General features: G+C 32.2%; 1 protein-coding gene across 1 annotated transcript in view; it reads left to right on the top strand.

The window, feature by feature from the left end:
• The window catches only part of LOC140452609 (uncharacterized), a 156,202-nt gene that overhangs the window by 244 nt on the left and 131,043 nt on the right, over positions 1 to 24,915 (top strand). The gene's annotated exons all lie outside the window — the stretch shown is intronic.

Genomic DNA, 24,915 nt, shown 5'->3' with positions numbered 1-24,915 from the left:
TATTGATGACGACCAAACAGTCAAAAATACGTACTTATAGATGCCTTCCATCTTAGATACATATTTTTTATTATTTTGTTTTTATTGTTGCGAGCTATGCCGAAACTTTCTACATATATATTATATATATTATATATACGTATATATATATATATATATATATATATATACATATATATATATATATATATATATATATATATATATATATATATATATATATATATATATATATAGATATAAGAAATACTGGATCTGCCATTGATGCTCCTAATAGTAAACTTACTAAACACCTTACAGATATCCTCACAATTTCCGACAACGAATTCAATGAATTCTATATTAGAGATTCTTTCACATTTAGTAACTTCATTAATAATGTTAAAGTTCCGAATAGTTATATACTAATTACTTTAGATGTTGTGTCACTATTTACAAACCTACCACTAGATGCTATTCTCAACAGCATCAAAAATAACTGGAACAGCATCTCTCTGCATACCAAGATCAGTTTAGATGATTTCATAAGAATTTTAACATTTATTTTTGACTCTAACATCTTTTTGTTTAATGGTAATTTTTTTAAACAAATTTTTGGCACTCCAATGGGCAGCAAAATATCCCCCATACTATGTAACTTTGTATTGAATGAACTTATAAGAACATGTAAGGAAAAGATACCTTTTCACATACCTTTTATCAAACGATATGTAGATGATTTGATCTTATCGGTCCCTGAAAACAAAGTAACTGATGTTCTAAACACTTTTAACGCCCAGTGTGAACACTTAAAGTTTACGGTTGAGAGAGAAGCTGATAATATGATTCCGTTTTTAGACATGCTTATACATCGTGGCAGTGATGGCATGCTAAGGACGGAGTGGTATCGTAAACCTTGTTTTAGTAACCGTTTCATAAACTTTTATTCTCAACATCCATCTAAGATGAAAACAAATTTGGTTTTGGCCCTTAAAACTAGGGTTATCAACTTATCACACATCGAGTTCAGGGACAAGGGACTAAAAAAATTGAGATCTATACTACAAGAGAACTCCTATCCTACAGGGCTTTTGAATAAACTCATTTTTGGTTCTCCTTTTCCTTTGCAATTATCTGACAACCAAAATTTTCATAATAATGAGGTGAATGAGGTCCGACAACTGACACAGACATTGACACACAACACATCAGAGCTACCACAATCTAAAATAACGTATGGTTGCCTACCCTATATTCCAGTTCTCACACCTAAGCTATTAAACATTTTCAAAAATGTAAGTGGCTTAAAAATTGCAACTAAGAATGTGAAAATGGTATCGAAGTTGTACACAAAGACAAAGGATCCTTTAACAATACAGGAGTCATCGAATGTTGTTTATTCTATACCGTGTGCCAATTGTAAAAACATGTATATCGGAGAGTCATCTCGTAATTTTCACAATAGAGTAATATCACATCGCAGCGACATAAAAACCAAAAAGATAAACGCATATGCGCTCACAGAAGATGCATTAACTTTAAAACATGAATTTAATTTCAAAGATTCCTGTATTTTGGCAAAGGAAAAAAAACATTCAAAACGTGTTTTCTTGGAAATGTGTTTCATAAAATCTAATACGTCTTGTTTAAATAAAAAGTCAAACATAGATAATTGAGCAACATTTATTGTTACTTACTGACAAAACATCAAAAATAAAATAAAGATTTACTTTTACATATACACACCATAATATACCTGCATACAAAACATGTTGCATACTATCAAGACAGGTTTAATATACTACTTCAATTAATATAATAGCAAGAACTCCTAATTACCTTTTAATCACACTATTTTTGTTTTTTTTCTTTTGTTCTCTATGGATCAGTCAAAACACACCATTAAAAGATGTCACTAACAAAATTTTAACTTTCCAACTAAATTTTAAAATGTATTTTGTCCATTATTTTACATGTTATATTTTATATGTGTGTTTTTAATGTTGAGTGTCTTAGCTTTACACAAATAATCTCAACGACTAGTATGTTGTAATGACAATTTGAGATATGTTGTAAATATTTACACTTTCTTCTAATTACAGTGTCTTGAAAAAGGAATAAAAGAATTCGGAAAGCTCGACCAAAAGTCAAAAGAGTGTTTCTATAACATCCCGGCCAAACCTACTGACTGCAGCCCTAATAAACTGTGTTGTTTGTATATATATATATATATATATATATATATATATATATATATATATATATATATATATATATTAAACTTAGAGCTAAGATTAATATTATTACAAAAATTAATATTAAACTCACCAGTCTTCCGGGTTGAACCGCGTCGATATCGAGACTGGTGAGTTTAATATTAATTTTTGTAATAATATTAATCTTAGCTATAAGTTTAATTGTACTAACCGCGGAAATCTTTCCGAACATATATATATATATATATATATATATATATATATATATATATATATATATATATATATATATATATACTTTAAATAAGTTAAGTTTAACGTTTTGTGAATTTCAAAATTTAATGGATTAACCTCATGTTGTAAGTTTTTGTGCTAGTTTTATACAATGTTTTTAATTTCAATTTCATTGTATATACTGATAAAATAACTATAACCATATATTAGCATATCCTGAAGAAGCGAATAAATTTTGCGAAAGCTTAATTAAAGAGCAAAGAGTTTTACTTATCTTACCCTAATACTGACTGCAACCTCAAAATAAAACTTTAGTTTACATAATGTGTCAGTCAATAATACCTTAGTACTTTATATACATGGATGAGTGCCTTAAGAACCGGCAAAATAACGCAAAAGATAGAAAACATAATACGTTGTGAAATAAAAAGAGATGAAAGTAGTAGAGGTGAGAAATTATCGATATTAACCTATAATTTACTTTACATTACATTAGATTTATCGAAAACTTCCCACCTTTAGACGTTAGCTTATGAGCTGGTTGACTTCAGTCATAGTAATACGTATCACGTCATGTAAGTAAAAACAGTTTAAGTAGGAGTATTTTTTTATCCAAAATTAAAGTACTGATCAATAATAAACTATGATTTAAGACGTCGCACACACCCTTCTCAATACAGAATTATCATAGCTTATTATTCTGTATTCGTCAACACCGAATTAATTATCAAATAACTACTAATTAAACTGTTTACTTACATTTGCTTTATTGCCTTCAATCAGTTTTTACTTTATGCGAAATTTAAAAAATGTAAATATTCGACGTCATACTTGTAATATTATGACTGAAGTCAACTAGCTCATAAGCTAACATCTAAAGGTGGGAAACTATCGATAGTCCTGACGAAATTTAATGTAAATTAGAGGTTTCTATCGATAATTTCCCACCTCTACTACTTCCATCTCTTTTTATTTCACAACGTGTTATGTTTTCTATCTTTTGCGTTATTTTGCCGGTTGTTAAGGCACTCATCACTGTATACAGTAGAACCCCGATTATCCGTGCTTCACGGAACCGGGCGGTGGAACGGATAATTAAAATGCAGGGATAATCTGAACATTTTTTTAATGTATATGTACATATTGGGTGGAATGCATAAAACGTAGTAGATGCTATTGCTTCAGCAAATAATATCTAGTTTGTAGCATTTTCTTTTACATAAAAAGAGGTGCTTTGTTGAAAAGAACGTACTACACAACCGAAATACTTGCTACTGACATGAAGGGTCTACTACTAAACGTAGCGGGAGCCGTAGTGCCCTTGTGCGCATCACACCAATCGTATTAGAACAAGTTTTTCATGTGGTTTTTTATATGCTTGTGTTTTGTGAATAATTATTATTAGAATAAAAGTGAGCAGTGAGTAAAAATAAGTGGTTCAGTTTCCGAAGCGACAAAAGAGTTAGGCGAGAACAAAAATGAACAAGTATTGTTTGTTAATCTTCTTGAAAATTATCTAATTTTATTAGATAAAAGAATGATCCCAAAAATTAAACATAAAATGAAAGCTTCGTTGAATAAATTAACTGCTGCCTTTAATGAAATTATCAAAAAAAACCGGATTCAAAATAAATTATGAAGAAATTCAACAACATGAAAACAAAGGTTAAAAAAATTGTTGACGTAAAAAAAACTGGTAAAAAAAATCGTACTAACTGACTGGCTAAGAAAATTCTATAAGTTATGAAACATTGGAGAAAATCCAGTCTTGCACAGGGTACAAGGTGCTTGTCAGGTCGGTGTAACAGAGGAGATTGGGGTTTAATCACAAAAGAATAATGATGAAAACGTTCTTTTTATTTTAGCTCCAATTCTGGTTGCTAAAAACTAACAGGCAGTGATCCCAAATAATAATATCCTAGTGCGAAGGAGGAATCGCTAATTGAACTACAGAAGACCTGCTTACGAAAACAAATTCAAGCAGCTGAAGCTCAAATTTCTTGTGCTCGTGCTCAAGCCTTCGGCAAAAGCTCAGGAGCGAGCAGCGAATGTATTGATAAAGTTTGCTGAAGCTGGTGAGCAATTAGTCAACCATAAAGTTCAACGTGATATGGTACAGTGACAAAAGTTGTATGTAAATATGAATTTTTATAAAAACAAAGTTATAAACTAAATATTAAATGAATATGTGATTAAGTTGTATTTAGTTTAATATTAATATAGTAGAAATCAAAATATTCGTTACGAATTTTTATTGGACCCTGTGCATATGATAATAATATATGTGTTAGTTGACATTATGAAATAGAGCCTTCGCAACCTCATTTCTACATTGTGTGCCTCGATTTCGAATTTGTGCTTGATTTCCTTCAGGTATCACTTCATTTGCATCTTGCACTACAAATTGAACTGGATCAAAATCACGAATCTTGCAGATATTTAGATATGTTGTGAAGTACAAATGCACTTACAATATGTTTTGGAATGTTTTCAGTTTTTAGGCGAAAAGTATACTGTAACATTGGAAAACGCCTTTTCAACTGAGAAAAACAGCGCTCAATGACACAACGTTTCTCCGCATGAATTGTATTATAATTTTGTTAAATAGGTGTGGTTGGATTTTTAAAAGGCGTCAACAACCACGGTGTAATACCATATTATTCATCACCTATCAAGGCTCCTCCTTGCACATTCATCATCATCACTGGCTCGTCAACCCTTTTTGGGTCTTGGCCTGTTCCAGGATTCGTCTCCATTTTGATCTGTTTCGTGCTTTTTTTCTCCAGTTTTTTATTTTTAAGGTTGTTATATCATTTTCTATTTGTTCTAAGTATCTCAGTTTCGGTCTTCCTCTTGTTCTTTTTCCTACTGGCATCTGTTTGAATATTTTGTTTGGTATTTCGCCTTCTTCCATCCTTTCTACATGTCCTATCCAATGCAGCCGTCCTATTTTAATGAATGTTATAATATCCGGATCCTGGTATATTTTGTATAGTTCAGAGTTGTATCGTCTTCGCCATATTCCGTTTTCTTTTGTGCCTTATATATGTGTCGCAAGATTTTTCTTTCGAAGGTGGCTAACAACGTTTCCTCTCTTTTAGTGAGTGTCCAGGTTTCTGGGCCATAATGTGAGTACCGGTCTTATTAGGGTTTTACATATTTGGCATTGTGTCTTTCTTGCGACGTTATCTGATCTTAGGTGTCTAATTAAGCCATGGTAACATTTGTTTGCAATAAATATTCGCCCCTTCACTTCCTCCGTAACGTTATTATCAGACGTGACTAGGGATCCCAAGTATATAAAGTTTTTTACCCCCTCTATGTTGTATTCTCCTATTGTTATATTTTGTGGCTGCCTTAATTCTGCGTTTTTACTTACCTGCATATATTTTGTTTTGGTCTGATTGATTTTAAGACCACTATTTTGTGCAGCTCGTTCTATTTGGTTGTATGCCTCTATCATTTCTCTTCTTGATCTTGCGATTATGTCAACATCATCTGCAAATGCTAGTATTTGCACGTTTTTATTAATGATTGTTCCTTGTGTATTGACTGTTGTGTCCCTCAGTATTTTCTCGAGTACGATGTTGAACAAGATGCATGATAGAGCGTCTCCCTGGCGTAGTCCCTTTTTCACATCTATTGTTTCCGTTAATTCATTTTGTATCCGGATTCTACTTTCTACTTTTAGAAATTCTTTTATCGGTTCTATTAGTTGTGTTGGTATATTAAATTCTTTCATTGCTTTTATTAAGAATTCTCGGTTTATATTGTCATATGCGCTTTCAAAGTCTATGAAGAGATGATGTGTGTCGATGTTATATTCACTTGTTTTTTCGAGGATCTGTCACAGAACAAATATCTGGTCTATTGTTGACTTCTTTATACAGAAGCCACTTTGGTATTTGCCAACTATTTTTTCAGCGTGTGGTCTAAGTCTTTCATAAATGACATTGGACATTATTTTATATGCTGCATTCAGCAGCGTAATTCCACGGTAGTTTCCACATTCTAACTGATTTCCCTTTTTTATGTAATGGTACAATAATACCGCTATTCCACTCCGTTGGTAGCTGTTTATTCGACCATATCTTTGTTATCAATTCATGTATTGTTTTTTGTAGTGCGTCTCCTCCTTCCTTTAGTAACTCCGATGCTATTTGGTCCGATACCGGTGCTTTATTGTTCTTTAATTTTTCCAATGCTGCTCTAATCTCGGCTATTGTTGGTGGAGTCTTTTCTCTGTTGTCTGCTTGGTCTAATGGTATGTCAGGGGTCGTCTCTCTCCGATCTCCTTCAAATTTTTTCGTAAAATGTTCTGCTCGTCTACTTAGTATCTCTTGCTGTTCTGTCAATATATTACCTTTCTTATCTCTACACATCATTGTTCTCGGTTTGAAGTCTTTTCTGCTTTTGTTTAGTCTCTGATAAAATTTTCTTGTCTCTGTTGATTTACTTAGTTCTTGTAGTTCTTGAAGTTCTTTGTTCATATATTCTCTCTTTTTTCTTCGGTGAGTTTTCTTTTCTTCTTTGCGTAGTCGTTTATATTCTTCCTCTGCTTGTCGGGTTCTGTGCCCCTGTTGCATCAGTAAATATGCTCTGTTTTTTTTTGTCTGTGATGATCTGACATTCTTCGTCAAACCAGTCATTCGTTCTTGTTTTTCTTTCTCTAACTTTTATGCCTAATACTTCTTTAGCTGCCTCTTTTATGATGTCTCTGCATTCTTCCCACTCTTTATTTAGGTTTTCATGTGTTATTCTGTTTTCTAGTTTGTTGTTTATCTTTTCTTTATACTCTTTATTTTTGTTTGTTTCTTTGAGTCTTTCTACCTTGTATCGTTCATGTATAGAGCCTCTTTCCTTTTTGATGTTTGAAATTCTAGCCCTTACCCTACTTTCAACCAGATAGTGATCAGAATCCGCATTTTCCCCTCTTCTGGTGCAGACGTTTATTATATTCGATTGGTGTCTCGAGTCTACAATAACATGATCTATCATATTTACTGTAAGTCCATCCGGGGATTTCCAGGTACCTTTGTGTATATCTTTGCGAGCGAAGTACGTGCTGGCAATCACCATGTTAAGTGATCTTGCTAGGTTTATTAACCTATTGCCATTGTCATTTGATTGCTCATGGAGACTGTGCCTACCTATTGTGGGTTGGAATTGCTGTTCTTTTCCAACTTTGGCGTTTAGGTCTCCATAGATTACTTTTATATCATTTTTTGGGCATAACTGATATGCGGACTCTAATTCGTCATAAAAATCTTCTTTAATTTCCTCTTCTTTTTCTTCTGTCGGGGCATGCGCATTAATTAGACTGTAGTTAAAGAAACGACCTTTAACCCTTAAAATGCACATTCTTGGACTAGTGGCTCTGCAATCTCTTGTAGTATGCTTTACTCTCTTGTTTACTATGAATCCTGTGCCCAAGACGTGATCTTTAGGATCGCAGCTGTAGAAAATCGTATGGCTTCTTTTTTCCATTACATTGTTTCCAATCCACCTCATTTCTTGTGTGGCAGTTATGTCTATTTTGTATCTGTCTAGTTTATTTAGGAGATTTTGGAGAGCTCCCAATCTATATAAGGTACGAATATTCCATGTCGCAACCCTCAAATCGTGTTCCTTTTTCTCGCACAGTCGTCGTCGTTTGATCAGTCCGGCTTTTCTTCCTCGAACGTTCATAACTCATGGTTTTTCTAGAAGAAGGTAGTTAACCTTCAGCCCAACCCCCTATTCGTCGAAGGACCAAGACTCCCTTCTTCGTCAGCCCTGACCCCACCTTCCACTGGGGGTTGGTTACCCAATCTCCAGTGGGGTTGCTCAGATTACTGGCGTGTACCGCCTTGGAGGTGAAGATAGGAATTGAGTAGGATAGGCTAAGTGATGCTAACAGAATACGGCATCATGTATTGCGCCTCACTACCCCCTTTACACATTATTATACATAATTCGATGCACTACGGAGTTTCGTCAAATTCGACTATCGTGCACGGAGCCTGGCCAACTCGCATCGACACTGGTAAACATTTCTTGGGCGTTACAAGTACATTTATGGAATATACTCCTTTTCTATTTACGTATTCTTCACCATGGATACGTGGCTTTGTTATTTTAACGTGGGTACAATCAATAGCACCTATAACATTGGGCATTTGCTTATTGGTATTTGCCCGCTGATTGATAGCAACTTTAAATAACTTGTTAGTATTAGGAAATGCTATCCAGTTATTTCTCTTTAAGTAAATTGCTTCTGAAACACTGATCAAAAAGGTAATATTACATTTTTCAAAGTTTACAACTTATTTCCAAAACTAACCTAAACTTCTTAAAAATATCTCCATTTTCCGGGTGACAAGGCTCCACCTCTTGTTTCTACGGAATCGTCGTCGTCAAGAAAATAACTAAGAAGCCACTCTACATTTTCTCTGTTGAATCTAAAACAAAAAGTATGAAAGTAACTTTTTATAAAGATTTTATATTAATACCTAAATATATATACCTACATATGCAGTGCGCTGAAATAAGTCTTACCCCCACTTTCCTACTTTCCCATTTAAAAAATCAAAGTTATGACTGTCACCTGAAGAAGTATTGCTTAAAGTTCGAAACATCGATGCTATAATATAGTATGATTATTTTAAACATCGACCTCTCCGAGCGTTTTGCTTATATACTAAAAATGAGTTAATATGGGCGGTAACACTTATTCCAGCGCACTGTATGAATAAAACTGCACTATTCATGACAATTACCTGAATATTTTACGATAAATATCCCCATTGTATATTCTTCCTGGTTTGTAGATTTTTCTACGACAAACATTCATAAATGCTGCCATTTGTTAACAAAAAACACCAATGCCGAAGTCGTTCATCCACCAACGTCACCGAAACTGAAGCAAATTCTACTAAACTAGCAAATACTTCAAAAGCGTAGTACATCCTTCTATGTATCTGGTAAATAGTAGCAAATATTACGGAGGAAAGCAAAATGCTTTGTTAGTGTAGCAAGTACTATAAACTTGTAGAATTACTTGAAGCATTAGCAGATACTACGTTTTATGCATTTCACCCATTATGTACATTGTACATACATGCATATATACCTATCATAAAAAGATAACAGAAAAAATCAAACTCATAAGTTCAAACTACATAAAAACATACATAACAGAACAAAAAACAGATTTCTACCGAAATAAATTTTTATATTAATAATAAAAATAAAAACTACATAAAGTTATTATATTATATTATAGGTGGCTACGCTTTAAAAAAAAATCAGTCACTTTGGCCTGTGTTAAGAGTTTTCGATTTTTTATAATTTTCTGACGTATTTTACGCAAATTTAAAATATCGACAAAGTCTAAAGATTCTTGTTGCTCAAAATAGTCTATTACAACATTGACAGCTTCCTCAGCCTTTTGGTTAGTTATTCTGTTGATTAATAATGTTAATGTTAATGCTGAAGAGCTAATAGCCTAACTCATATTTCTCACACTCTGTCCATCTCTAAACCTTGGTTTCATCAATTTCTTCAAACATTCAAACATCAAACAAATTATTTTGTAAAAAATCTTTTGAGAGTGGTCTCTTTCACTCTATTCCATGCATTTGCCACTGTAAAAATTGCATCTTTTATGGTGAACGATTTCCAAAACTTCATCAGATGAACTTCATCTAACAAGTTCATCATAAATTCTTTTTGGTAGAGTCGTTTTATTGTCTCAATAACACCTTGATCCATTGGTTGAGCAATGTATGTAATATTGGCTGGAAAAAAAGAACAAAGAAATTTCCATCGTCAGATCTTAGGGTCGCCTTATTGGGATGAGCACCAGCATTATCCAGAAGAAGAACCGCCTTTTGTGGTAATTTTTCTTTCTTCAAATATAACTTTACTTCAGGAATAAACTTTTCATGGAACCAATCTTTAAAAATGTCACAAGTTATCCAGGCAGCCTTCTAATTATAATAGTGAACTGGGAGATTCTGTCGTTTCATATTTTTAAAAGCGCGAAGATTTTTTGACTTTCCAATCACAGTCAGCTTCAGTTTATGGCTGCCAGACGCATTGGCACAACACAACACGGTTATCCTGTCTTTACTTTTTTTATATCCAGGTGCACTCATCTCATTACCTGAAACTTAAGTTTTTGTAGGTATTGCTTGCCAGTATAATCCTGTTTCGTCAGAGTTATAAAATTGAGAAAGTTATAAATTATTTTCTGTAATTATGGTCTCCAGCTCATAGCAAAATTCCACCATTGCTTCTCCGTCGGCACTGAGCTTGTCGCCTTTTTGAATCGATGTAACCAACCACTGGATACATTAAAAGGTTCTTTGATTTTTAAATTTTTGTGAAAAATCTCCGCTTGCTTAGCACACATTGGTCCCGAAATTGGTACGCCCTCAGATCTTTTCTGCAGAAACCACTTGGAAAGCGCTTCATCGAGTTGTTGAAAAGTCGATCCTTTCAACGATTTTGTGCAGATATATCTTTAAAAGAGTCGATTGAGATATAAAATTTTGTAGTTTTAATTTGTTTCTATTAGTATCGCGCATTGTTTGCTTACCAACTTCGTAGCTCCGTGACAATGATGTGACACTTTCACCCTTTTCACTTCTGTTTAAAATCTCTAACATGATTTGCCATCGTATTCATCTTGTAAACAGGCTATCAAATCATACGGATGTCCTACTCTTATAATGTGAGATGTTCAACAGTTTCATCAAAATTTTTATTCACATGTTAAATAAAAAAAGTTTTTGTTAACTTTGTTTCCCCAAGAACTGATCTTTGTTCTACGTACCATTAGCTAACAGAAAAGATAAAGGTTGAAAAAAATAATAAACTTAAAAATACAGTATAAAATGAAAAACGCATACATACGTTACGAGCAAAAGCTTTTTTTAGTTTACTACAAGAAAAAAAGCAATGCCTTAAACACCGTAGCCTTTGACTGTCAAAAGAATCAAGCTCTGCCGAAGATTCCTGATCATTCTGTTTATTACAGCCAATCAGTATATATGTACAATTTTGCTGATGTAACAGGTTCATCCCATTCGCCGTTGACTAAGGAAAATGTGTTTTTGTACACATGGACAGAAGATTAACACTTAAGGAGAACGATTTGAACCTTTGGCGAGGTTGGACGTATTTAATTACCAGTCTAATCACACCTAGTTTTTGTGCTTTTATTTATATCCACTTAATAATTAAAGTGTTGTGTTATTATAAATAAAAATTAGTGAACTTATTGGAGAAAATCTGTAAGTAATTTTAATCTAATTAGATACTTACTTCACAACAAGTTCATATTGTTTATATTACCTGTTGTCATTAAAAAACGAAAATGGATGATGTTAATAGTCCAGGGGCGTCGAGGCCCCAAATTTTATTGACATCACATAAAACTTGTTCATATTCTGCAGCGTTAATCAATTCAACGCCAAAATTCCCATCCAAGAAACAAGCTATTTTATATAATGCTCTGGAAAACGCCAAACTTGAGGAATATCTACTTGCACTGGGAAAAGTTATAGAACCAAGATATATTATTTTTTCATCACGAATTTCAAATCACCGTATTTGTATTTACCTAGCTAGTGAAGAATTAGTAGAAACAGTCATGAATGCTGACAACGGAAGAATAACCATCAATCAACAAATAATTTTTGCTCGACGCTTAATTACACCAAATGAAAGATTACTGATCTCTAATGTTTGCCCTAGTATTCCTCACACTTTCATAGAATCTGAACTTAAAAAGTTAGGCCTCAATTTATTAACTCCAATTAATTTTTTACGAATAGGTACAACAAACCCAGACTATAGACATATACTGAGCTTTCGAAGACATACATTTATCTCTCCTTTAGAAGCTACATTAATTCCTCCCTCAATTGTCATAAACCACGAACAAACATCTTATCGTATTTTCTTATCTTTAGAAAAACAGATGTGTTATTATTGTAAACAATCTGACCATTTTGTAGGAAACTGTCCATCCTGTACAAATCCAAATCAAAACTTAACAATAACAGTGCCAACTACTACTATAAATACAGTAGTTAATACTCTTCCACATGACGTCCCGATCACTTCAGCATCTTCAGCGAATTCCTTTTCCTTACAATCTTCGACTATACCTTCTTCATTAACTACACCAATATTAACTGCATCCCAAATATCACCCTCAACATCATTCCCAAGATCTCAAACTACATGCACAGATACAAATATAACAACTACCCAGTTATCAACAACACCTAATGTTTCACAACCTCATACATCAATCCCAAACTCTTCCTCAACACTAGCATGCCCTGTCAATAGCATATCAATAGATACCACTGATACACTTGAAATAACTAATACACCTAGTAAAGAAGTAAACACAGCTAAGCGCAGCCTTGACGAAATTTTATCCCCACCTTTACAAGAACCTAAAGAAAATTTTACAAAACCAATACAAAAACTTAAATCCAAAACTATTGATAATTCTGAGACTATTTCTAACAGTATGGAACCCGTAAAAGATTTTATTACTAATAAACTTATAACACCGATATTAAATTTTGAACAACTAACTAATTTTTTTGAAAATGCTTTAGGATCTCCATATAAATTGAATCTATCTAAAACTTATACAGAAGACACATTAGGCTTACTTAATCTGTTAAAAGAGATCTATCCTCACATTATATAAAAAAAAATGAAATCGCGATGTACTAAAATAATTAATTCAATTATTCAACAACTAAAACCTCAGCTCGATAGCGACTCCTCCATAGAACCTTCTACATAAGCTCACGTTTAAGTCTATTTTACAGTGGAATTTGAACGGTTATTATACCCGTTTAGAAATGTTACAATTAATAATTGCTCAAAATTCACCTTCTATAATTTGTCTACAAGAAACTCATTTTAAAAATAACAAAATTCATAATTTGAGAAATTGAGAATTAAGCGTATCTAAAATTAGGCAAAATCAAGAACATGCCAGTGGTGGAGTTTCAATTTTTATCGAGAATTCCTATGAATATTGCAGTATTCCTCTAATAACAAATCTAGAGGCTGTAGCGGTGTGCTTAGTAGGTCCACTAAAAGTTAACATCTGCAGTCTTTACATCGCACCTAATTCTGATCCAAGTATAGCAGATATTTCTAATCTTTTATGTCAGATTCCTACACCTCGAATTATACTGGGAGATTTTAATGCGCATAATTCATTATGGGGCTCAAAAAAGTTGACAAAAATGGGAAGAAAAATAGATGATATCCTAAATAATCTCAATTTAAATCTACTTAATGACGGCAGGAATACTCGATATAATGCAGCAACAGGAGAGTTTTCAGCAATTGATTTGTCAATTTGTGAACCAAACTTGCAACCTAGTTTATCGTGGGACACTTTACCTGATCTATATGGAAGTGATCACTTTCCCATCTTAGTTAACAATCTGTTGTACCATAAGCACAATACACACATCACCAAATGGTCCTTAAATAAAGTCAACTGGACTCTGTTCTCAACATTGATTTCTTCATTAGCTATGAATCTTAGAGAAATGTTAGACTCAGAACAAGATATTAACGAGAAAACATTATTTTTCAATATAATCATCATTGATGCAGCGAATAAATCCATTGGAAAAACAGCTTTTCATCCAAAACATTCACCTGTACCGTGGTGGAACGATGCGTGAAAACAGGCAATAAGGGAATCTAAATCGGCTTTTAATAGATACAAACGATATAAAACTACTGAAAATCATTTGGAATTTAAAAGAATAAGAGCTAAATGTAGATTTATTATTAAAAAAAGCAAGCAAGAGTCATGGCAAAAGTTTGTTTTAGAAATCAATAGATCTAATCCAATTGGCCAAATCTGGAACATGATTAGAAGTTTATCTGGAAAAAATTCACAACACTCTATAAAGTACTTAATAAAAGACAATCGGACATTTACGTCCGAATGCAGTATATCTGAAATAATGGAAAATCAATATTGTACCGCTTCTAGTGATGAAAGCTATTCAATAGAATTCTTAAATAAAAAACGATTTGAAGAAAATAAAGGAATACCAATAATCAATGACACTTCACCAATAAACAATCCTATAAGCTTGACTGAACTTATTAAAACTCTTAACTCCGTTAGAAATACTAGTCCAGGACCAGATAATATACTTGTACTTTTTCTACAGAACCTACCACTAGTAGGCCAAGAACTATTATTGCAACTATTCAATTTTATATGGATCAATAAAGTATTCCCACACATATGGCACTCGTTAATCATAGTTCCAATACACAAACCAGGTAAACCTAAATTTGAAGCAGAATCCTATAGACCAATCTCTCTCACGAATGCAATGTGTAAGTTGTTAGAAAAGATCATTGCCAATCGACTCATGTGGTATATTGAACATAAACATCTTATTATACCCGAACAAAGTGGATTTAGGAAAAATAGATCAACATTAGATAACTTAATATCATTGGAATCAGAAATTCACGAAGCATTTATATGTAATCAAGAATGTTTAGCCATATTCTTTGATGTAAAAAAGGCTTTTGATACAGTATGGCGCTACGATATTTTAACCACACTCCATAATTGGAAGATTCACGGTAACATGTTTGCTTTTATTTCAAACTTTCTACGGCAACGATATTTCCAAGTTCGAATCAATTACCATTTGTCTGAATCTAAATTACAGAAAAATGGAATTCCACAGGGCTCCAATCTAAGCGTAGCACTATTTTTTATTGCTATTAACAATGTTGTGTCGGACTGCAATGGCACAATTAAAACTTTTTTGTATGCTGATGATCTGGTAATTCTAGAAAGAAATAAAAACATATTATCGGCTCATAATCGTATTTCTGCAGCTCTTAAGTCGATAGAGTCGTGGTCTAACAAAATTGGGCTCAAGTTTTCCAACAAAAAACAAAAACTATACATTTTTCACAAAAATCAAATCCACAAAAGCTCCCAAATCTAATTTTAAACAATTCTCTCATAGAATATACAAAAGAAATAAAATTCCTAGGAATGCAACTGGACTCAAAATTAAGTTAGACAAGTCATATACACTCGCTAAGAGTATCGTGCCAAGCTGGACTAAACATTATGAAATCTGTATCACATAAAAATTGGGGAGCAGATTTTTCAACTCTAATAAATTTATATAGAGCTTTAATTAGATCAAAACTGGACTACGGATGTGTTGTGTATAACACCGCAAACCAAGCATTGCTTAAAACTTTGGATACTCTTCAGAGTTTAGCCGTTAGACTTGCTCTAGGAGCATATTGCACCAGTACTGTGGACAGTCTACTCTGTGAAGCTGGAGAGCCACCCTTAAACCTAAGAAGAAAATACTTAACTCTATCGTATGTCTCGAGTATAAAATCTAACCCAAAAAATCCAGCTCTTCATCATGCTGTTGCTAACAGGTTCCAGGAGGTCTATCGAAAAAGAAATAGGGATCCTGTACCTTTCTATGAACGAGCTAATAGATACTTATTCGATTTTGATATTGAACTACCTCCCATTTATCCTATCTGTGAAATAAATTTATGTTTTCCTTGGGTTGTTCCCTCTCCGCTTTGTAACCTTAAACTTACACCATATAACAAAAATAACGTGATACCAAATTTTTTTAAAACTCACTTTCTCCATGTTCTCACACAGTAGAAAACTTACCATTTTATATATACTTTTATATTTATATTTTTACCATACTTTGTGACATCCCATGAACATTCCATCTATAAATTGTCTCCTAAGACAAGTATTTTTACAGCAGAGCTATTTGCCATCAATAAGGCCCTAACCTATATTCTAGAAAAAAAACTTCCCAAATCTCTTATAATATCTGATTCACTTAGTTGTCTGACATCAATTTCTCAGATTTATCCCTCTCATCCAACATTACAGCAGATTAAGTTAATTTTATACCGTATATACCAAAGCAATTTGACAGTAGAGTTCCTCTGGGTACCGTCACACGTTGGAATAGATGGTAAAGAAAAGGCAGATAGTCTAGCTAGGTCCGCAGTAACCAATACAGCCACATCAGTGGAAAATCTAACGGTGAATTTGGATTTAAAACCTTACTTAAAATCAAAATTGCACGATGTTTGGCAAAACCAATGGAATAGAAGCACCACTAAATTGATAGAAATAAAATCTTCCGTCCTTCCATGGAACTTCTGGCCTTCAAAGCGACAACATCAAGTCCTAATAACACGTCTCAGATTAGGACACACTTCTACAACACATGAATACTTGTTGAAGAAAGAAGAGGAACCAGTGTGTTTTGTTTGTGAATGTAAAGTGACAGTGAAGCACATTTTGATTGAGTGTCCAATATACTCAGTGGAAAGACTATATCATCACTTTCCAAAAACATTAAAAGAACTTTTAGGAGAATCTAAATACGTAGCTGACTTGATAGAATTCTTGAAAATTATAAACCTTTTCAATAAAATTTAATACAATACATCAATAATTAAAATATATATTGTATACATTATTATGTAATTGATATTTTGTATATGCCTATGTATGTCTTTATCATTTTTGTATTTTTCTTATGCTAATAACCCTAAATGGTTGAAGCAAAAAAAAAAATTAACACTTAAAAGAAGCAAATGCAATAGCCAGTGCCGTTTATCAGAAGCTTTGCCATACAAACATCGATGACGATATTCGATGACGATGTATGACTTGTTGCAGATCGGTGCGGAGCACAAAATAAAAATTCCATCATGATATCTATGTGCACTAAATGGCTTAGTATAGATAAACCTTCATTTATAAAACACTTTGAGATTATATTCCCTCTGGCTGGACATTAATTTATTCCCCTTAGTATTCCGGACAGAGTATTTGCAAAGATCGAAAAAGTTATTAAAAAAACACACCATCGTTTCTCCAGAAGAGTTCATTGAACTTTTTAAAGACCATGGAACTCTCCATATCTTGGGCCAAGATGTGATGGTGTACGACTTGACAAAGGATTGATAAACTGCACTTAAACATCCTGCACAGTGGAACTTTTGATTTAATATGAGCAAAATATTTCTATTAAGACGTGGAAAAAGTAAAGTTGTAACTATTATAGGGGAACAGTCTTCAACAAAGACAGAACAAAAGAAAATCCGTTAAAAGTATGTTCCAATCTACAGTTACACGTGGCGCACGTCCTAAAAAACAAAAGTTTGAGGACGTAAAGAACTTTAAAAAACATTGGAGAAAAAATTGGTAATGATACTCCAGAGACAATCAACAATGACCATTTGTATGAATCAGTTGACGAAGTTCCGGATTTAATAGTTTAATTTAATGTTTTTTTGTTAAAATAAAATAAATTATATGATAAAATAACAATGTTTGTGTTTGTGTTTCACTAGATATAATTCAAACTCCGACAATTCCGTGCACGTTAGTTGCAAAACCCGACAAATCCGTAAGTGAAAATCGAAACCTATCAAATTAATTTATGTTTTTTAAATTTTAGTTAAAATTACGTATTCCCAGAATACTTAAAAATGGTTTTTAATTCAAAACCGTTTTGGATGGGTTGGAGTCAATAAAAGAGCTATTGGTTAACTATTTTTTTAATCTCGAGCTTTCAATTATGTTTACAATTATTATCATGAGCTAAAAAAGACAAAATATCTTACAAGGTTGAACTAAAAAGAAAAAACAATTTTTGTTAACTTACCAAATAAAAATTAGTTTAGTAAGTAAAAGTTACTACTAATACATCTTCAAAATATTTAATATAAAAATGTTTTAATCTAATAAATGTTTCTCCGAAAATTTTTATAATTTTAAAAACATTTTTTTTAATACAAAAATAATTGACTTTATAAATAAGTTAAAATAGCAACCAATTACAAATAAGCCTCAATGTCATAAATGCCAACAATTTTTATTTTTGACAATTATATTGCCAAAAGTAAAATTTCGTTTAAACATTCTTTTTTGTTTAGTAACAAAAAGAAGAAGATTTATTCACCGTTGACAGATGTCTAAAAAAATGTAACAGATATATGGAGAATTAAATATGACATTTTACAAGTTTTATATATAAATCATAAAGAAAAAATATAATTATAAATTTTACTTAGATTTTGAATTTCTGATCTTTTGTTTAAATTATTATCACTTTTGCTAATACAAACCATTTCCAAAAAAGTCCTTTTAAATTTATTACTTTCACTATATAAAATTTTAATGTTATCAAAATCCATAATATGGTCTTTATCATTTTTTTTATTAATTTTATTTAACCAATTGTAACAAGAATGAGTAATGTAACAAGAAATTTGACTGTAACAAATATTGATGAAAGAGTGAAATGTAACAAAAATGAGGAATGTGTAGCAAAAATGTGCAGTGTAGAAATAGGGTAAACTCTAAAATGTACCTTTATACACCAACGAACTAATATGTGGAATAACAGAAGATGGAAGAGATTAGATAGAAATAAATTATGTAAAAGAAATAAATAAAGGGTATATATGAATTTTAAAATATAATAAAATTAATCCTGGCTAGCGACTATGCAGGAGAATGACCACTCGACACTCAAAGAGGGATTCGGCCAATTTGCATGCCCTACAGAGACCGTAAGATATAAGAACTAATGACAAGAAAACCACCAAGAAATAAACAGATGAAAGATAAAGTTGCTCTACTGAATGTTTGGGCGCCAGGAAGTTAAATGTTTTCTTCCGAGATATCTTGTATTGCTGAAATATGAAAGATAGGTACTAATTGAAATATTGAATTGTTTTAACCCAACTTTAATAAATACCAATTTTTATGTACAGACTATTTTAAACACTTATATATGACCCATCACCTCTTATATACAATTAACTTATCTATATTTACAGTAAAATCCCAGAATATAATGATAAACAAAATAAAATGATAAAAAAAAACAACTAAATAACAAATGGCTTCTTCCAACACAACAGCTTTTCCACAAAATAAAAAATAAACTTAAACCCAATTCATGAAAATGGCACCTACAGCCGCCTTGAACAAACGATGTTCACTCGACGAAATTCCAGCCACAAGTGGCGATCTGACGGTGCTACGGCTGTCACGACGATGTACTTTCAGAGTCTTAGACAGAGGGCGGGATTTAATGCCAACTTTCGAAAATAAAATTTACTGGAGTTTTAAATATTTGGTTTAAGAATATTTCAAAAATGAATTTAATTTATAATTAAATTAAAGGATTCCAGTGACAAAAAGGTAAATGGTTCTTTAAGTAACGGACTCGTTACACAATAGCCCTTTTATTGACTCCAACCCATCCAAAACGTTCCAAACGAGTCACAAGTAATTTGTTTTTTCTTGTTCTTATATATATATATATATATATATATATAATATATATATATATATATATATATATATATATATATACATATATATACATATACATATATATATATATATATATATATATATATATATATATATATATATATATATATATATATATATATATATATATATATCTACGGCATAAAATGGACTCCGCCCATGTTAAAATTCAGGTTCAAGTGAGCTCCGTGGTCAAGTGGCCACCGATATACGGAGCTCACTTGACCATTCCATAATATTGGCTCTGTCGATTCGTCAACATGTATAGTTTCGCAATTTTTAAAAATTTTGTGGAGCCCTTAAGTACCCCTGTATCATGAATGTATATCGCTTAGTTCACGTGTATATATTATAGGGGTCGTTCAGATCTTGTTCCGTGTATATTGGAACCATACGTATATCGGTTTAAGTAAGCTCTGATAGTTTGGCAACTATGGGATTAAGCCGTTTATTTCCAGCGTGTATTCTAAACGGTTCATATAGACTCCTTACTTTTGTTATCATTCATACGCATTACAGTATGTAACAGATATGTGTACTACCAAATACCTGTTTTTGGTAGGTACGTGCTTTTCTAAAAATAGATTTATAGATACAAAAGGATTTCATTACCAAGTTGGATGTGTTTTTTCATATGCGAAAATTTCCTAATGTATTTTGTTAACGTGAGTATGTCTTTATACGTTTTAGTTAAGAATCCGGTTAATAAGAACTTCTTTTATTTCATCCATTGTTTCATGATATCTTATATACAGCTTTTTTATTATTTTATTTCTTCTATTTTATTATTTTATTTTTTTCTGGATTCTATTTCTTATTATTCTATTTTTTAATTTTGAATAGAAGGTTATCTCAAAATAAATATTTAAGTGCTAAAATACGAGTAGATATTTTTTTGTTAAAATGGGTAGTAGTGCACAAAAAAGGGAAGAATGATTAATTTTTCTAACATGAATTATACCACTTCACCAATATTACATATTTCTGAATGTTTTATCTCGTATTTAGGGGTAATATGTAATCAATATAAGTGGAGTTAGTATCAAATTTGCAATGATCTTAATAAGTAATAGCTTACTGATTGTACTTTACGTGTTCAGTTCACATAAATAAACCTTGTCCCTTCAAAAAGAGCGATTTGAACGGTAAAGTTAACTAAGAAAGTGTGATAAGTCTTGTACCACCCCACATGCACACAAGTTAACCGGTGTTTGCAGGCAAGAGTCCTCCTGGCAGATTTAAGGAAGATAACTACCATAAGGAAGTTCCGTTCGAGGGATCAGATGGCGAGGAGCGACTTATTTTTGTTTGTATATCTTGCAGATGTGTTGATATAGCCAGTTTTTCCTTGATTCTGGTCATAAAATGGGCTGGTATTCGTGAAGTGGATGTCACGAATCTGGACTTTGTTTTTTTTTGCTCTCTAGCTACTTATCTTCGACTATTAGGTGGATTGATAGCTACGATATTGTAGAGCTTATGTGTGGATATGAGTCTTAATATTCCCCGAATTTGGCTGACTAATTTATAACTAAATATTTTATAAGTTATTTAAATAACTATTTATAAGCGGCATTTAGATTAACAAATACCACTCCTCATACCTGATATTTTTCGTACTTCTCTTCGCTGTGTTGGGCAAGATTTAGTATTTGTGACATATATGATCTAACCTGTCATATATAGCCACTTTTGTCTTTTAATTTAAGTTGTTCTTCTATTATCGGTTTATATTAAGGATCACGTACAGAAGTATTCTGTATAGCTGACAAAATAAATAGATATATTGGCTGATAGCTTTTGTGGTCGTTGGAGTTTTTGCCAGGTTTAAGCAAGGCAACAACTTTGTCTTTGCTTTGATTGTCTAAAGACTTTGGATATTAGCCATTGTTGTATTTTTAGTTCAAATTTTATAGTTAGTTTTGTGCTCAGATCCTCAGCCAGGAGCCGTAATATTGTTCATTATATACGTGGATAGTGGATCCAAGCTCAACATCGTTGAAAGGTTCTCTCAGCTGACTGGTTTTGTTTTCTCTCATTATAAGTTTTTCTTTGCTTCTTTGCCTGCATTTAATATGTAATTTTCAGCGATTAGCTTAATACCAAATACCAGAGGATTGGCCATCTATGTGCTTTCTGCATTTTGTTAAGCGCATATGTAAAGTGGAGTATCTTTATCTCTAGATATTTTATCGCTCTTAATATTTTTACACATAATTAGAATAGTTGGTCCTAAAAAGGACCGATTTGACAAAAAACATATTGAACGGGTGATTTAAGAATTAACGATTACTTAATTATTCATTACCCAGGGTACGCCCGATTGCGGTGGTCTTTAGTACTTCAATTTTCGTGAACGCTTCTACTTTAACCTTCATAAAAAATGACTAATCTTTCACTTTTCTGTTGCTGTTATTTTAAGACGATATTTCGAGTCAGATTTGTATAGTAATAACTATAGTTAATATATAGTCTCTATAAGTAAATGAGTTTGTGGTATCGGTTACAACTCATATATATTGATAATGAGGAAATAAACAGGTTAAAATAGGTGTAGAAAATTTTACCTACATATATCGGCACCATTGTTCAGGAGATGGGTTTATCCCAGAGATCAAAGGTTACATACTTTTACAGGCGTATTCTAGGTTCTATTTATATATTTTTATTACTAAAAAAGTGTATTTATAATAAAGGCCTTAAGCTATCTGTAGATTCCATGAATATTAGAATATATGAAAATTAGCAAATTAAAAAATACAGACATAATTCTGAATGACCAACTTGAGACAAACAGTTATCCCCTCCTCAACTTATTCAGTTACAAAATATGACGTGTAAACTCATACCTGTTTAATTGTTAGATAAAATGAATTTCCATCAAGTAACGGTCGAATCTATCACCTACTAAAAGAGTACGAAAAGACCTGCTTATGCTTTAGAGTATGGGTACTTTAGTACAAAGTACCCTTTGCTTTTGCCAATTGCTTTGTCACTTTCTCAGCGATGGGTCTCCCTTTTGCTCATCAATAATGTTCCCGCTCGATATAGTTATTCTAAGATATTCAGATTTCACTATATGCTCTACATTTGGTTTTATCTCCTATTAATTTACAACTACGACGAAATCTTTATAATATATCTGATGCATTGATATTAAAGTGGAGTAGAATACTTGGTAGATAATATTTATTTGTTTTGAGTATACTTATTTTACGACCTAGTACATAAAAAAATAAATACTTGTGTGCTCAGTGCTTTCTAAGTCTGTAAAACATAAACATGCTTCCATATTAGATTATACATTTATTAAGAATGTCCACTCTCTGAATTGAAGTTTTTATCTTAAAATATGACTGTGTCCCACAATCTTTCACAAAAGTTATTCTTTTCTGAAATTTTCTGAATAAGGTTCAATAGATTTTTATATTTTGTTTTACGTTTTAATTTTTTTAATTTGGAATTCATTTTTTGAAAAACTATAAACATGTGACAACAAATTGCTATATGAACGGCGTTATGCATCACTAGACCCAGCCCCAATTTCTTAAATTGTGGATTATGGCGCTTTCTGGTGGAAAAGAGGAACAACAGGATAAGATCAGATGTAGACCAAACAAAAGAAATTAGGACACGCATTGAAATAGCACGTGCATTATTTTTTAAACTTAAAAAGTTTCTTTGTTTTCGGGATATAAAGTTAGAGCCTGAGAATGCTTCGATGTTACGTGTTCTCTACTTTTCTTTATGGCTTGGAAGCGTGAACAATAAAACAAGTCCATCTGAATCAGTTAGCCGCCTTTGAATTTTGGTGTTACAGAAGAATCCTACGAATATCATGGATTCAAAGAATGTCAAACGTGGAAGTAACTAGAATGATAGGAAATGGGGCGGAAATATTATTAACTATCAAAAGACGAAAACTTAAGTACTTAGGACATGTGATGAGAGGGCAAAAATACGCATTATTACAACTTATTATGCAAGGCAAAATCCGAGGAAAGAGAAATGTGGGAAGACGAAGAATATTCTGGCTTAAAAACTTAAGGGAATGGTTTGAATGCAGTAGTGCAGAACTTTATAGAGCGGCAGTCAACAGAGTCCGTATAGCCATGATGATTTCCAACCTTCGATAGAAGATGGAACTTAAAGAATAAGATAGAAAAAAGCATAAACTATATACGTAATAAATCCCATTAACCTGTTAGTAACGGATAACCAGATATATTTAAAAAGATTAAGTACCTTTCTTTTTATTTTGGATTTTGAATTTTGCATAACTAGAGCAAGCGACTAATTTTTGTGTATTAGTTTTGGACCAAGCGCCTCTTGCGAGGGGTTTAATGATTGTAAATCAAATATTTGGCAACATAGAAAAAGCATAAACTATCTACGTAATAAATCCCATTAACCTGTTAGTAACGGATAACCAGATATATTTAAAAAGATTAAGTACCTTTCTTTTTATTTTGGATTTTGAATTTTGCATAACTAGAGCAAGCGACTAATTTTTGTGTATTAGTTTTGGACCAAGCGCCTCTTGTGAGCGTTTTAATGATTGTAAATCGAATATTTGGCAACATATGTAGGCAACTTGTTGAGGCGTTTAGGTTAAGAAGTAGTTTCAGTTATTGCTTAAATTTTTCTATAATAGTCACATTACAGAAGAGCTAACACAGAAAGAGAATACTTAACAAAAGACATAACATTAAGTAAAATGTATGAATTGTATATTGAAGAAGCAGACAATGACCTTGTTAAATTTTCGTTTTACAAAAAAATGTTTTTAACACGATTTAATCTTCAAAGAAAAAAGTTGAAAAAAGATACTTTTAGTAGATGTGATTGTTTCGAATTAGAAATTAAAAATTGCGCAGATAACGAACAATTAAGCGTTAAAAAAAGAAAAAATGTGCACTTAGAAGAAAGAAAGCTAGACATGAAGATAAGCAACGATCAACCAGAAGTGGAAACCTTTTCTTTTGATTTAAAGAAAAACTCTTCCCCTTTTGAGAATTCTAATAAATATTGTATATTATAAGCGTCAATTATGTA

The sequence above is a fragment of the Diabrotica undecimpunctata genome, chromosome 11, assembly GCF_040954645.1.
Source record: "Diabrotica undecimpunctata isolate CICGRU chromosome 11, icDiaUnde3, whole genome shotgun sequence".
NCBI classification, from domain to species: Eukaryota; Metazoa; Arthropoda; class Insecta; order Coleoptera; family Chrysomelidae; genus Diabrotica; species Diabrotica undecimpunctata.
The sequence above is the reverse complement of the archived record's forward strand: the minus strand, read 5'-3'. Positions and strand labels throughout refer to the sequence as shown.